A 13,249-nucleotide genomic window follows, 5' to 3' on the forward strand; every position below is an offset into this window, starting at 1 on the left:
CAACCTGTTCTACTCATATAGAGGATTCTAAATATCTAATTTGTTTTATGATACCTCATTAATTCTTGAGTTAAAAGCGATTAAACATAGTCATGTGACTAGTTCATTAAGATGTCGCAAAATCAGTGACGTAACCAATCACCAATTCGATATACTAATGACTTCACCAGTCAATCACCAACTGGGTTGCTCTATCGATTTACCATGGGGGTCGCCATCTTAAATTCCCCGAATTCAGTTCACACCGAAGGGAGACGGTAGCAGACCATAAGAAATCGAGAAACGCGGTTAATAAATGTTAATTCTCTTAAAAGAAAACGTGCTTTCGTCCGCTGTTTAGAAATATCGGGAGCAGAGGAAGTGGCAGTCAAGTAACCGACTTTGTTATTTGCCTTCCTGCTTTAACTGTCTCTCTGAATTCTTTCAGGCAAGGCACTGGAATCTCACTGCATTACTACGACGTCATAGCGAACCCATTATCACACGTCGCGGTCCGTGTGAACGGAAACATAGCGAAGGTAACCCACTTCTACAATGATCTAAGAGGGGCTGGAAAAGAGGGATTGCTGCAATTCCCGGCCTATTACTCGCTGGCTTTGCGAATCGCTGATGACAAGTACGTACTGGTAAGTGAAATATTTCACAGTGTAGGTATTCAAAAAAAGATTACCACACTGCGCAAAACGTATCCGACTTAGCGAGCAAGCAGTAAACATGTGAGTGCTTCGCGAAAAGCGCAAATCCCCCCCTGATAACAGCGCTGCGTTTAAGCACTGCTCGTGAATAAAGCAGAAGACGCAGTAGGACGTGTTCATGGTATTTTTTTTCATGCAGTTTCGGGACTGATTCTAAGGTCAGGATGGCCTCATTTAGCTCCAGACGAGTTTTATTAGTTCCACAGTACGGAGACTTCCGTGCGCCTCAATCTGCCGAAAACGGTGGAGATAACCTGAAGGCGCGCCCAATGGCGTCCGTAGCAACAGAACGCCCTTTTGCAAGTAAAATGTGTGAGCGAACAAAAAATGTCAGTGTAAAGATACCAGTGGCAACTGCACAGTAAAAAGTTTTCGTGATGGCAGTGAAAACATTTATTTAATTATAACAAGGCGTTTTGGTGGTCGGGACCTAAAGGGTCACGCTCCTAAAAACACTAGGTGGGATGCCTAGTCAGGCACCTCATTGGCGGTTTGCGCAGCCCGGGCGCGCTGCGTTAAAGTCCTTCGGGTCTCGAGGGTGCAGCAGTCTTACAGTTTCGCCTCCCAGTCCTCTCGGGTGAGGTAGGGATGGGTTCTGCTGGCAGGCCCACATCATGTGGTAGGTGTCAGACACCTCCCGACAGTGCGAGCACCGCTCGTAGAATTGAGGACCGAAATGCTTTAGAGTTGCCGGCCACAGCATCGTGTTAGTGAGAAAGCGCAGGAGTACCCGCTCGTTGGACTTCCCCAGCCCTTTGCACGGGGTGCGAAGATTTTGGAGCGTCGAATTTGTAATAATCGCACATTTCCCTAAAAGTTTAAACTCCATTGTAATCGGAGTCCCGGTCGTCGTCGGGTCCCGTGGTATATGCCCGGAGAGAGAGCGCACCGGTGGCGGCGACGGGTGCCTCGTTTCCGTGGAGGCTTTCGTGACCTGGAGCCCGAACGAGAGATCTGTGCGCGGGATCCGAGTCTAGGCTACAATTTTGGTAGATGCGATAAGCCAGGGGAGTAGCCCACCCTTGCTCGACTTTTGGCGAAGCGGTATTAATCAGTCACGCGACATGTCCTTTGATTAAAGAGATGAGAAAAATGTTTACCTGCAGGACTTGAACCTTAGTGTTGGCACGAAGTACGTCAGGCGTACTTGTGATCATGTTAAAATATTTGAAAACAGCAGCCAAAAGATGACTTCTCCTTTGGTTCTCGCATGCCGAACGAGTATTGCCAGCATCCCTATGCTTCTTGCGTTAAATAAAATATACAAACGAATTATCGAACGTTCTCAAGGCATGCCAAAAGACGAAGAATGCCGAGTGTTGTGTGCTTATTCTAAGCTGCCTTTAATCAGCAAAGCCATTGCTGCATATAGTACCTGCGGGCTGCTCACCGATGATCATTTCTTTTACTCGGTAACTACAGTCAAAGGTCAATCGATATTATCGCACTAACATTCATATATTTCGATTCTATCCTGAAGCCTTCTAAGCATCTCAAGTGAAAAGAAACTATCTGGCCTGCGCTTCCGTAGATTGTTTCGGTTCTTTACGCGTTCCATTGAGCAACCGATAACATGGGTACCCGAGGCAAGGCCACAACAGTGAGACGAGGAAAAACCACTGAGATATCTGTGATAATAATTAAAGTTATCTGGTCGATAAATGCAGCCCCTAAATTGTGCTCATCAGAAAAATGTAAAACTGAGTACTGCAAATTAATAATACAAGCACCAAGTACGGTGATGTCAAATTGTTGGTCTCAAGCGGGTGAGCTCTGTTTGGCATAGCAATATCGAGATGACAACTTAAGTTTCTATCTTAGGAATCTGCCTTAGCTTCCTGGTGAATTATTAGGTGTATTTAGATATGAATCCCATGTTTTCAAATTATCGGTGATAGAACAATCATTTTATGTGCTTTAACTGCTCGCCGCGAAACATTATTTCGTCTTGAAGGCGTTTGGAGAAATTACTGTCAGCGAGATTCTACCGAGATGTTCCATAAGAACGGCGCATGCGGAATAATGTGAATAAGATGTCTGCTTGAGCTGGGATATATATTTAAATACTTACGCTTTACAAGTGTTTTCCATTCGGTTTCTACTTTATAGCCGTGTAGATGTAACGCAATATCTACATTGTACGCATAATTTCATACAGAATGCTTACCTTTGCTTTTTCTGCATACATTGTCTTTATAAGCCATGCGGCTGCAGTGTGTTCTGTATTGATTGCACACCAGCCACAGAGGAAACATTCGAAACTATGGGAATTCTCCTGTGAAGTGTTTTAATAGCAACAGTAGTTTCTTCACATAAACCTCGGCTACCTCTTTCAGAAAGAGTTTAGGACTATATTCGTGCAGCGTGCCATTTAATCTTGCACGAAGGAAGCACTCCAGCAGAAAAGTGTCGCTGTCAGTGAATGTGTGAGGACTCATGCAGTCGTGAGGCATTACCTTTGCATGTAATGACGAATTGGGAAGTACACAGTTCCTTTGTGGAAACAGTAAGAGAATAACGAACACTTGGCATCCATGAAGCGATCGCGCAAACTTGTAACTAATCCTTACCGATGTTTTATTACATAACTTCGTGTCATGGACAATTTTGATGATTAGGAAGGCGTGAAAAGAGTCGAGTTGGCATTGCATTGCTCTAAGGTTGAAGTTGGAGATCTGTGGTTTAACATTACGCATATCTTCTTTGCAACACGAATGCGCTCAGTGTGGCCCGAATAGTTTTACAAATGAGCCTCTCACGACAGCCAAGATGGTTTTCCCACATTCCAGCTTTATCTTCTTTTACAATCAGCATTTTTCACCACCGCAGTTTGTTGAGTTCCTGGTACAGCATATCATTTACTTCTGGCAAGAAATTTAGCTTTATTAGTATTTGACTCCTAAGCCAATGTCACGGAAACTTCGTTTATCACTTTTAGGAATAAACATAACTTTATTTTATACTTATTAGGGCATTGGCATCTTGCTCTACAGCACTCATTTATTTTATATTGTCTAACAGAGCCTGGCGGGCTCTTCATTTCAACATAACTTACTGCACTGGTGTCCTCTCTCAAATACTTTCCTTTTATTCACTTAGATTAGAGTGGCGGAAGCAGCTGCTCTGCAGTGGAGATCTGGATGGTGAAAGGAATATTTACTGTCACTCTTGCTTTCAGGGCTTCTTGAATGACGAAGAACTTACCGTCGTCGACGTCAAAGATATTAGAGGTGGGTGCCAAGAACTTTTTGAAGCCACAATCAAAAGTGGCACATTCGCATGCATCTTAAATGCTTTTAGGGAAAGTTTATTTCCGCCAACTTTCAAACTGTTATCACACCGAAACGGAAACTGAAATACGGAGACGCTTACTCATTTTAAAACGTGCACTGCGGAGGAGTTCATAGGCCTTGACCCTATTGGCTAAAGCGGCATAGGCAGCAAAATAGACGATTTATTCCGAGAACTACTGACTCTCAAAAATTGTTCACCCGCCTTCATATCGTGAAAATTCTAAAACTTTACGAATATTACTTAGCCACAAGGTGTAAAGAGTCCCCTCACAATATCCGCGATATCTATTTAGACATGTGCGCGGTAAAAGCAAATCATCCAATATATACTCTTCGAAATCCTTATGTTTGGTGAATCCCCTTCTCATGCGCGACATATGGTGATCAAATGCAGCGTCTTAACCTTCCAGTACTGCTTAGTAAACTATTTTTGAACAACGTCCGTATTGACATCTTCAGTCCGAAACACATTCGTGACATCATTTTACGACTGTAATCTCATTTGTTGGCTGTGCCTGAGGCGGAATTTGATCACTCGACGCACTTATTTTTGCGGTATATTTGTGAACTAGTGACTGCCATGTTTGACATTCTTCTTGATTGCTTTAAAAGTATGTATTGAATTTAACAGTGGTATATTTTAAGGGCGAAATGTTTTGCGCTTTATTTCGTGGGCAAATCTTAACCGTGTTCTTTTTTTTCCTACATTTTTTTTGTACACGTGCCCCTCACGGTGCATGCCGTTATATAAAACTCAGGCTGTTTCAAGTGGAAGTTGTTCCCGTTTTCCCTGAGCCAACACTCATCATTTTTTGATGAAATTAAAACGATTGATTCACTGATTCATCATTTTATAAGGTATAAGACAGGGCAATAATTTCCATTATCATGCAGTGAGCAATCATTCAGCAGTCCACACTTGTGCATGAACCTAGTTTCCTCGTTCGCCTGGTGTGTTCCGCTGTGCTGGATTGGTGGCATCCAATATTACCCACCCATCTTTAGTATAGCTGGAAATGCACTACACCTGGAATTAAAGGCGCACAACGGCGTCCTGAAAGAAGGCTGACTACTGAGCCAGAAGACATTTGGTAACAAGAGAACATTATGCGTACATATCTCTCAGCAGGTAGCAGCAGGGCAAATAGTGAGAGCAGTAACGAACAGAAGTAGCTAACAGCTTAAACTGCCGATATGCTGGCAGCCAACTATTCTGGCTGAGACACTTTATAATAGGCAATGCTTTCAGTTAACCAACAATATCGAATATTCTACAATTACACTGAAAGATGTACGCGTCCGCAGCTGCGAACAATGTACAGCAGAGGATATGGAGGTTGAAGTTGCCACACGAACTGTGACTGCAATCTTGAAAAGAATCGCTTTCAGCATACACAGAAAGAAGTTCTTTTGTTGAAAATAAAAATTACCGACGAATGCCTTACTTCGCAGTGCGAAATTTGTGCGCAGCACATCAGCTGTTCCAGCTTCTCGACAGACTGAGGCAAAGAATTGGAGGAAGATATGTATGCACAATTAAAGACAACCTGTTATTTTCTACACATACTCCTTCATCAAGAAACGCTCCAGCAGCAGTTCTTGATTTTCATGAAGGAAGATTTGCGGTCGGAAAAATAGATGGATAAATGCATGACTTGCTGCACCAATGCCTTGTTCTCAAAGACAAGGTGTGTGCAATTATTTCGCGAGGTTGTCACAGCCGTGGGAGGCGCTACGAGCGAAAGTAAGAGGATGTTCTCCCGCATAAGTGGTAAGAAATTCCTGTTTGTCTGTATATCAACTTGCAGGCCACATCTCTCTCTCTCATCACCGCGCGTACCTATAAGCCCGGTTCAGGCGCGACCCTGAAGCCAGTTATGCGCACTTCTTTTCCTTACAATGATCGGAGTGTAAAACGACGTCAAGTACAAGGAAGACAATGAACGCCGACGGCCTATGGGGTCAGCGTTGCGTTTCTGGTACACGTTGTCAATGCCTGCAGCCCTCATCTGTCATCGCTCCAAGTACCGATAAGCGTTAATTAGACGTCCACTGACCCAGGGAGCCCGTTATGCGTAGGAATTCCTTACAACTATCTCACAATCTCACAATTTTCTAGTTTTTTTAATTTTGTTCCGAAATTGTTGGAAATGATTATTAACTTCAGGAACGAATATGGTAGCTGCACAGTCCTTAGATATCTTTCAGTATTTTCACATGACTCTTCTACACCATTATTACACAATCCTTGCCTAACTGCTGACGTTTCCACTCAGTCCGGTGCTTTCTCTTAATGCATGAACGCTATATACGGTGTTTGGATATATTCGCCGCAATTTTCCATCGCCTTATTTATAGAGTGAATATGGCCTGTTGTTGAGAATCTTTTGCGAAAGCCTTCCTGATCATTTGGTTGAATGAAGTCTAAGGTTCTCGCGGTTCTATTGGCGATTACCTTAGTAAATACTTTCTAGGCGACGAATAGTAAGCTGATTAGTCTCTAATTTCTCAACCCATTCACGTCTCCTTTCTTAAGACTTAAGATAATATTAGCTTTCTTGCAAGCGTCCGACAAGCAGCGGCTAGTTTTTCTTTCACACTCCCCCCTCCCCCTCCCCTCCGTTCCTCAAGACATCTGCTGTTACCCTGTCCGCACAAGCTGCTTTCCCCTTCTGCATCGTTCCTAACTCTTTTCTTGCTTCCCCTTTCTTTACTGGCGGGATGTCCCATTGCTGTGCGCTACAGCCTGTCATTAACGTTAACATTATATTGGCTACTTAATAGATTTTTGTAGAACTCTCCGCTTACTTTAGCTAACTTATCCATAATGCTAATGACATTATCGTGTCCGTCTCTGAGCGCATAGATCTGGTTTTTAATGGTGCCTAGTTTGCTTGTCATTGCTTTTAGACAACCTCCTTTCTTTAGAGCTTGTTTGATGTTCTTCATATGAAACGTTCTTATGTCGGCTACCTTGCATTTATTTATTAACTTTGATAACTATGACTGTCCGAAGGATTAGACGCCTTCATGCTTTGACGTTGCTTAAAAAGATTTTTCGTTTCCTGAGATAACTTCTCGATCTCCATTGGAACCATCCTACCGCCTACTTCTACTGCGCACTCCGTAACGATAGCTGTGGGATTACCACTCATTGTTTCAACATTACGGTCGTCTTCCTCAGTTAAAGCAAAGTGCCTGTTCTGCAGCGAAATCCTGAACTCCCTTATTTCCTTCTCACCGCTAACTCGTTAATGGGCTTCTGCTTCAATACCTTCCTCTGTTCCCTCTTCACATCTAAGCTAATACGAGACCTTATCATTTTGTGGTCGCTACAAAGAACCTTCTAAGGACTTCCATATCCTTCACGATATGAGGTGGAGCGCATAGTACGAACTATATTCTAATTTTAGTCTCGCTTCCAAATCCACTTCGTGTTCTTTCGTTTCCATAAGAAAGTAATCATGATCCGTAAATCACTAATCTGCGAACACCACAAATAACTCCCCCTGCTATTCCTCGAGCCTATGAGATAGTCGCCTACCGCCTTGTCTCCGTCCTCCTTCTTGCCTGCCATCGCATTGAGCTCGCCAATTAGTGCAGTGTGCTGTGATTTTACTTTGTTCATTGACGACTCCACGTCTTCACAGAAGCTTTCAACGATCTGGTCATCCTGGCTGTTTAGCCGCGTAGGCTAGCGATATCTTCAGCTTGTACCTGTTACTAAGCCATATTAGAATAGCTGCAACCCTCTCGTTAATACTACACAACTGCCCTATGTTGCCAGCTTTACCCTTATTGATGAGCAATCCTGCACCTAGTTGTCGTTTGTCCGCTAGTCCACGTTAGCACAATACATGCCCTACCCCGTATTTCTGTGTACGCCTCATCTATCCTCGTAACGTCCCTAAGACCTAAGACGGATAGGCTAGCCTAACTGGTTAAGATTCTACCATCAAAGGCTGCAAGGTTCAGTTTCCAAAAGCGGCCTGTCTGAAGCCAGCGATTCTTAGCCCCTTCCGCTGCGTCACAGATCTGCCCGCCTCCTTCGTCGCTTGTTCCACAGTCGTTGGGGCCTGAGGGCCGAGGGCTAATTGATTTGTGCTTAGAAGGTTGCGGCCAAATACTGCACCATGGTGGCCATATCCTGCTCCGGTGAGAGAGTGCGTTGTCGGTTCTGGTCACTGAGACCTTGCCAAACCCCAAGAAGGGTTATGCAATTTCATCGAGAGCACAGTTATTTTTTTCGCAAACAAGGTGGATAATTACGCCGAATCGGGTTTCAAATGGCGGAACTCTTGCACGCGAGGTGGATGCTCTACCTCTAGGCCATCGCTGCATTCCCACTGCGGACCGAAGAGCAAGAAAGACGAGGATGAGAAGAAAGGCTCGACGCTGTGTATGTGTATTTTCAGTCTTTTCGTTCATGCACTTTTGTTTTTCTTGCAGTTGCACTAATGCTACCTAGAACACTCGCAGACGCCTCGTATGCAAGAAGACCAAGGTGCAGCGCAATTCCACACCGGATAACAGAAAATAAAGTTCACATACCGATGGAATTACTTAACCAGGCCTAAAGTGTGCCCGAGTCTTGGCAAACAGATCAGACAACTCCATGGCTTGGCAGAGCCGGGTTTGGCCACCGTTCTGTAGTACTTTGCCGCTACCGCCTTATTAACCCTGGCCCATGAGTTCCCAGTGGCTGCTGAGTAACTGACCAAGTGACGGCCAGGCCTGTGACGCAGTGGAGGGAATCTCTGGCTCCGAACAGGCTGGCATTGGAAACTGAACCCGGCAATGTTTAACCTTACAACTTTATACAGTGAGTCTTATATAGTAGTGCGGTTCGAGGAACGAGGAGGCATGAAGTGGGATGCCGTAGTGCTTATTGAGGATAATAGGGCAGATAAGCCATACACTTGTTCTAATGTACGGACACATACTATGCTATCTTAGAATAGAGGACAGAGGAGAACCAAGCGTTAGCATCCTCGATAGCAACGTGTAACAAAATGTCCAGAAATTAGGCAGCAGTAACTCACTGTACCCAAAGTAAATCATCCTTATGGCAGCAAAAGTTCTAATGGAAACAGCGCAATGGTAATCAGTTGCTTTTCTTTAATTGGTCAGTTACTTTTTTTTTGGACTGCAATTAACCACTGTAATTGGTTACATTTCAGAGTAACTATAATTGCAGTTGCTTACTTATTTTCGCTAACGTGTACAAGACTAGCCTTGGTGCTGAATTTTGAGGCCGTGCAACGGTTCAAGTTTACTCTCTTGCAGACAGCGCGGACTGGGAGCTGGGCGTTTCCTCAAAGGGCCAAAATCAGACATTGATTTCAATGCACATTTCGGATGAGCTGAATACATCCTTTCCCAGCGGCGGCCTGGTGAGTGCTCATTACCATCAGATTTGTTGGAGAAAGGAAATAATTTATTTTGAAGTTGTGAGCTGCCGTCACAGTGTTGTTTTTAGCCTCTTTATTTGATGTAGCTCAGATATTTTGTGAGATGTATTGGTGCTGTGTGTGGGCTTTCAGCCCACTGCTCACTGACGCTCAATCCATACGCAAGATCGCTTCTTGATGGCCGGTCGTCGACTTGGTACGATGCGTTCATGCAATGGTTTGGTTAGGCCTTTATCTGCGCTTTCCGGACGGCGCATGCCGAGTTGCATTTTTTGGATTCGCCGAAAGATACTGCGCCGAAAAACAAGAATTGTCAGCATTGCTGTACAAGGCTTCAACCGATGGTGTTATTGACACCCTGGTCAATGATTTTGACTGGCCGATAGAGTGATAAAAAAAAGTTCCTTGTTTGTTTCTTAACAAGTGAAAGATATTCAGGATGGTCAAACTTATACTTTAAGTAAGAAAAATTGCCATCTTAACTTGAGTAATTAACTAGAAGGCGTTATTGAACTTTTTCTTCGGTGCAGTAAGCGTGCAAGTTTATAGCGAAAATTAGGCGCAGCAGCGTTCAAAGACCGTTCCATTTTGTATAATTTTAGTAACGCGCCTGAGTCGAGTGGTGCGCGCTGCTAAAACTTAAGCCCAACCGTGTAATTCCCGCGCAAGACCGCGGCTCTCAGGATGAGGCTCCATGGTGTGACGCTGCTGTTGCGTATGGCCCTCCGCGTCCCAAAAACATGCAACTGCAGGCAACGGTGATAACTTTTTGTTCTTGGACAGCGTGCAGCTGAGGCGGTGCGAGCGCTCTTTAAGCGATCCACAGGTTGAGATAAGAAATGGTGCCACTTTCGTCTTCCCATGCAGTCAAGCGAAGCGATACCACACTGCTGGCCAACGGCGAGAATTTATAATGCTGACCTATAATTCTAAATTCTTGTCAGGCGGATCGCCATACGCAGCAGCTGCGTCACATCAGGGAGGAGTTTCATGCCGAGCGTTGCGATGTCGCTAGCCTGATTGCATGGTTTGGGCAAGTATTCTAGCTGAGCATATTAAAGACACAACCACGTTACTAAAATTGACCAACATTGAACAGCCTCTTCTGAGCAGGAGTTCACGGGTTCGAACCCGGCCGCGGCGGCCGCGTTTCTATAGCGGTGAAACGCAAAGGCGCACGTGTGCTGTGCGATATCAGGGCACATTAAAATTCCCAGGTGGTCAAAATTATTCCGGAGACTTCCACTACGGAACCTCTTTCTTCCTTTCGTCTTCCACTCCCACCTTCTTTTTTTTTCTTGGCGCACAGTTCGGGGTGCACTGAGACGTGAGACAATTACAGCGCCATTTCCTTTCCTCAAACAACAAGCACCAGCCCAAATAGTCTACCTATGGAAACAAGAAGAGGATGCGCTTGAGGTCATCCTTCGCAAAATTATTAAGCGTGCCCTGTACTCCCTATCACTACTTCAGTGAGCACGCTTATGACTTGGGGTGGTGAATACTTTCCGGGAGCTTCCCACTTTCTAGACTACTTTCTAGATTCTAGAATACTTTCCACTTCTAGATTGCTTACGCGAGAGGCAAGGCTGTGCTCTTCACAACACCAGTGAATCAGTTGCATGCATGCAGCAAAGTGGCAAACAATGAGAAGCACCAGCTTTAGGTCGCTTCACTCTTGCTCCACTTTGAATCGATGCATGGTAGTTGCCTACGCACTGCCTATTCGAAGAGAGCAGCCACAGCTCTCTTGTTTTCGAGCTAGGAGTGAACGACTCTTCACATTTTTCATTGCAACTGCACCATCTAGCTCTGCGTTGAATTTAGGATACATTTCATGCAGTAAACATACGTTTCTGATAGGTTTCTGACTATTTAACGGTGCGGTCACTGTATGGAATTTATTGCGGAACGGGAGCTGTCAAGTCTTTGGAGGCTTCTCGCACTTTTGCAAACATTACTGAGATATTGAATAAAGAATGTATTGCATTTTAAGCCAGCTCACAGAAGGTGGCATTCATTTTTTCTCTATCTACGGCGGTGCACAACTCGTTAGGGAAGCACGCATGGAGCGCTTCGTTCACGTGCGGTGTCGCTGTCGCCTGCCCCTAAAGTAGGAAGTGAACTCTGCGCGCTTCAGACGCCGCTTCCCGGCAATTGTGTTTGAGGCGATTATTTAACACCTGAAACGTTGCCTTTCTTCACTCCAGAAACAGCAATACGCCATCACGGGCGCCTTTCCTCTCCCGATTGGCTCATACTCGGTGTACACGCTGGTGTTCACAGGGCCATCGCATGAGTAAGTAATAATCTTTGTGCGACTAACCGCAGTGTTTACGCATACGCAATGTCTACGTACAGAAGGGTGATATACGCTGCCCTGTATTGTAACTTACAAGGCGAAGGTGAACCACCGAAGCATAGCAGAAAAACTGCGGTGGACCCAAAGTTGTCCGAGCTCGCGATGCGAGAGGCGACCAGCTTACTCAGGGATGTTACTCAAAGGAGACGTCAGGGTAATACTGTAAGCACATGCGGTTGCGCTACTTGTGCCGATGTTGCTTGCAGCAGGCGTCGGGGTGTTCTTTTTTTTTTAATTCGCGATCTTTGTTATTACGCATAATGTAAACGGGAAAGAGTTATAAGAAGTTGTGTAAACAAGCCTCGCTTAAAAAGTCGCAAAAGTTCACGATAAAGCGATTATCAAGATTCCACTTGCGATAGTCGCCTGCAGCATGCCATCGCAGGCCTACCTTCTTTAGGAAGCGTCGTCTCACGGAACCTGTAATGGGGTAATGAGACCGTAGCCAGCCGTGCGACGTAGGACGGGTGCGTACCTGGGTCTGTCATCGAACCGGGGTAGCACTTCGGGGACAGGAGGTGCCTGCGCAACCTGCCGCACCTCGTCCTTGACGACTTCGGTCAGCGCTGCCAGTGGCGCAACCAGGGGTGGACGGATCCGTCGGAGTTCCTCCCGGATAACAGATCGAATTAGTTTGCGCAAGGCGTCTGCACTGCCGCCGAGGCACGAGGAAAAGGTTTCGGGCACCATGCTGCTGATGTCCCACTTATACTGGCGGGCCCGTTGTCAGCGCGTCGTCTCCATTGTGGTCGCCTCGGTAAAAACATTCCGAAAGTGCGCGGTGTGGGCTGCGTACGAGGCCCGCCAACCGCTCCTGTTTAATCCCACGCATGAGATGCCGACGCTACTTCTCCTCCGTCATCTTTGGACCGGCGATCTGCAATTCCGGTTTGAGAAGTGCTGCGCAGCTTAAACTTTCTCCCGGCGGACGGTCTTAGGGAATGGGGCCAGGACATTCCGACAAAGCGTTTCCCAGGTGGGAAGGGTAGCCTCGTGGTTTTCAACCTACGTCCGGGCAAGCTATTCCGGAGCAAAGTATTCAACACTGAGCTTTGACTCGTCGCTCCAGCCGTTGTAGCGGGCGATGCCGAAGCCCTAAGGTGAGCATACAGTCCTTAGAGTCTTCGAACACGCTTCCATCAAAAAAGGGCGATGGCAGAGGATCGGCACCAAGGGCCTGGTGTCAGTGGCTATGACAGTTGGACTCAGCGGTAGAGGCTGCGTTGTCCTTGTGGGCGTTGGAATTGGCTCATATTCGAGCGACTCTCCGTGGTGACGGCGACTGGGTAGCCAGTGAACCGGTGTGAGTTCCGTATTTATGCTCGATGAAGTGCGCAGTTAGGGAAGCGCACTGTAGTGCCGGCGCCACATTTCGCTGGCTGGCCTCTCTGGAAACCAGCGCTGCGCGCCCGCCGTCGCTCAAAGCAGGCCCAGACTCTCTCGGACATGTAGCGGCTTGCAGCGTGAATCACCCGCCTCACTGGCGCC

This window comes from Amblyomma mixtum, chromosome 10 (assembly GCF_055824585.1).
Source record: "Amblyomma mixtum isolate Tamu chromosome 10, ASM5582458v1, whole genome shotgun sequence".
Taxonomy (NCBI): domain Eukaryota; kingdom Metazoa; phylum Arthropoda; class Arachnida; order Ixodida; family Ixodidae; genus Amblyomma; species Amblyomma mixtum.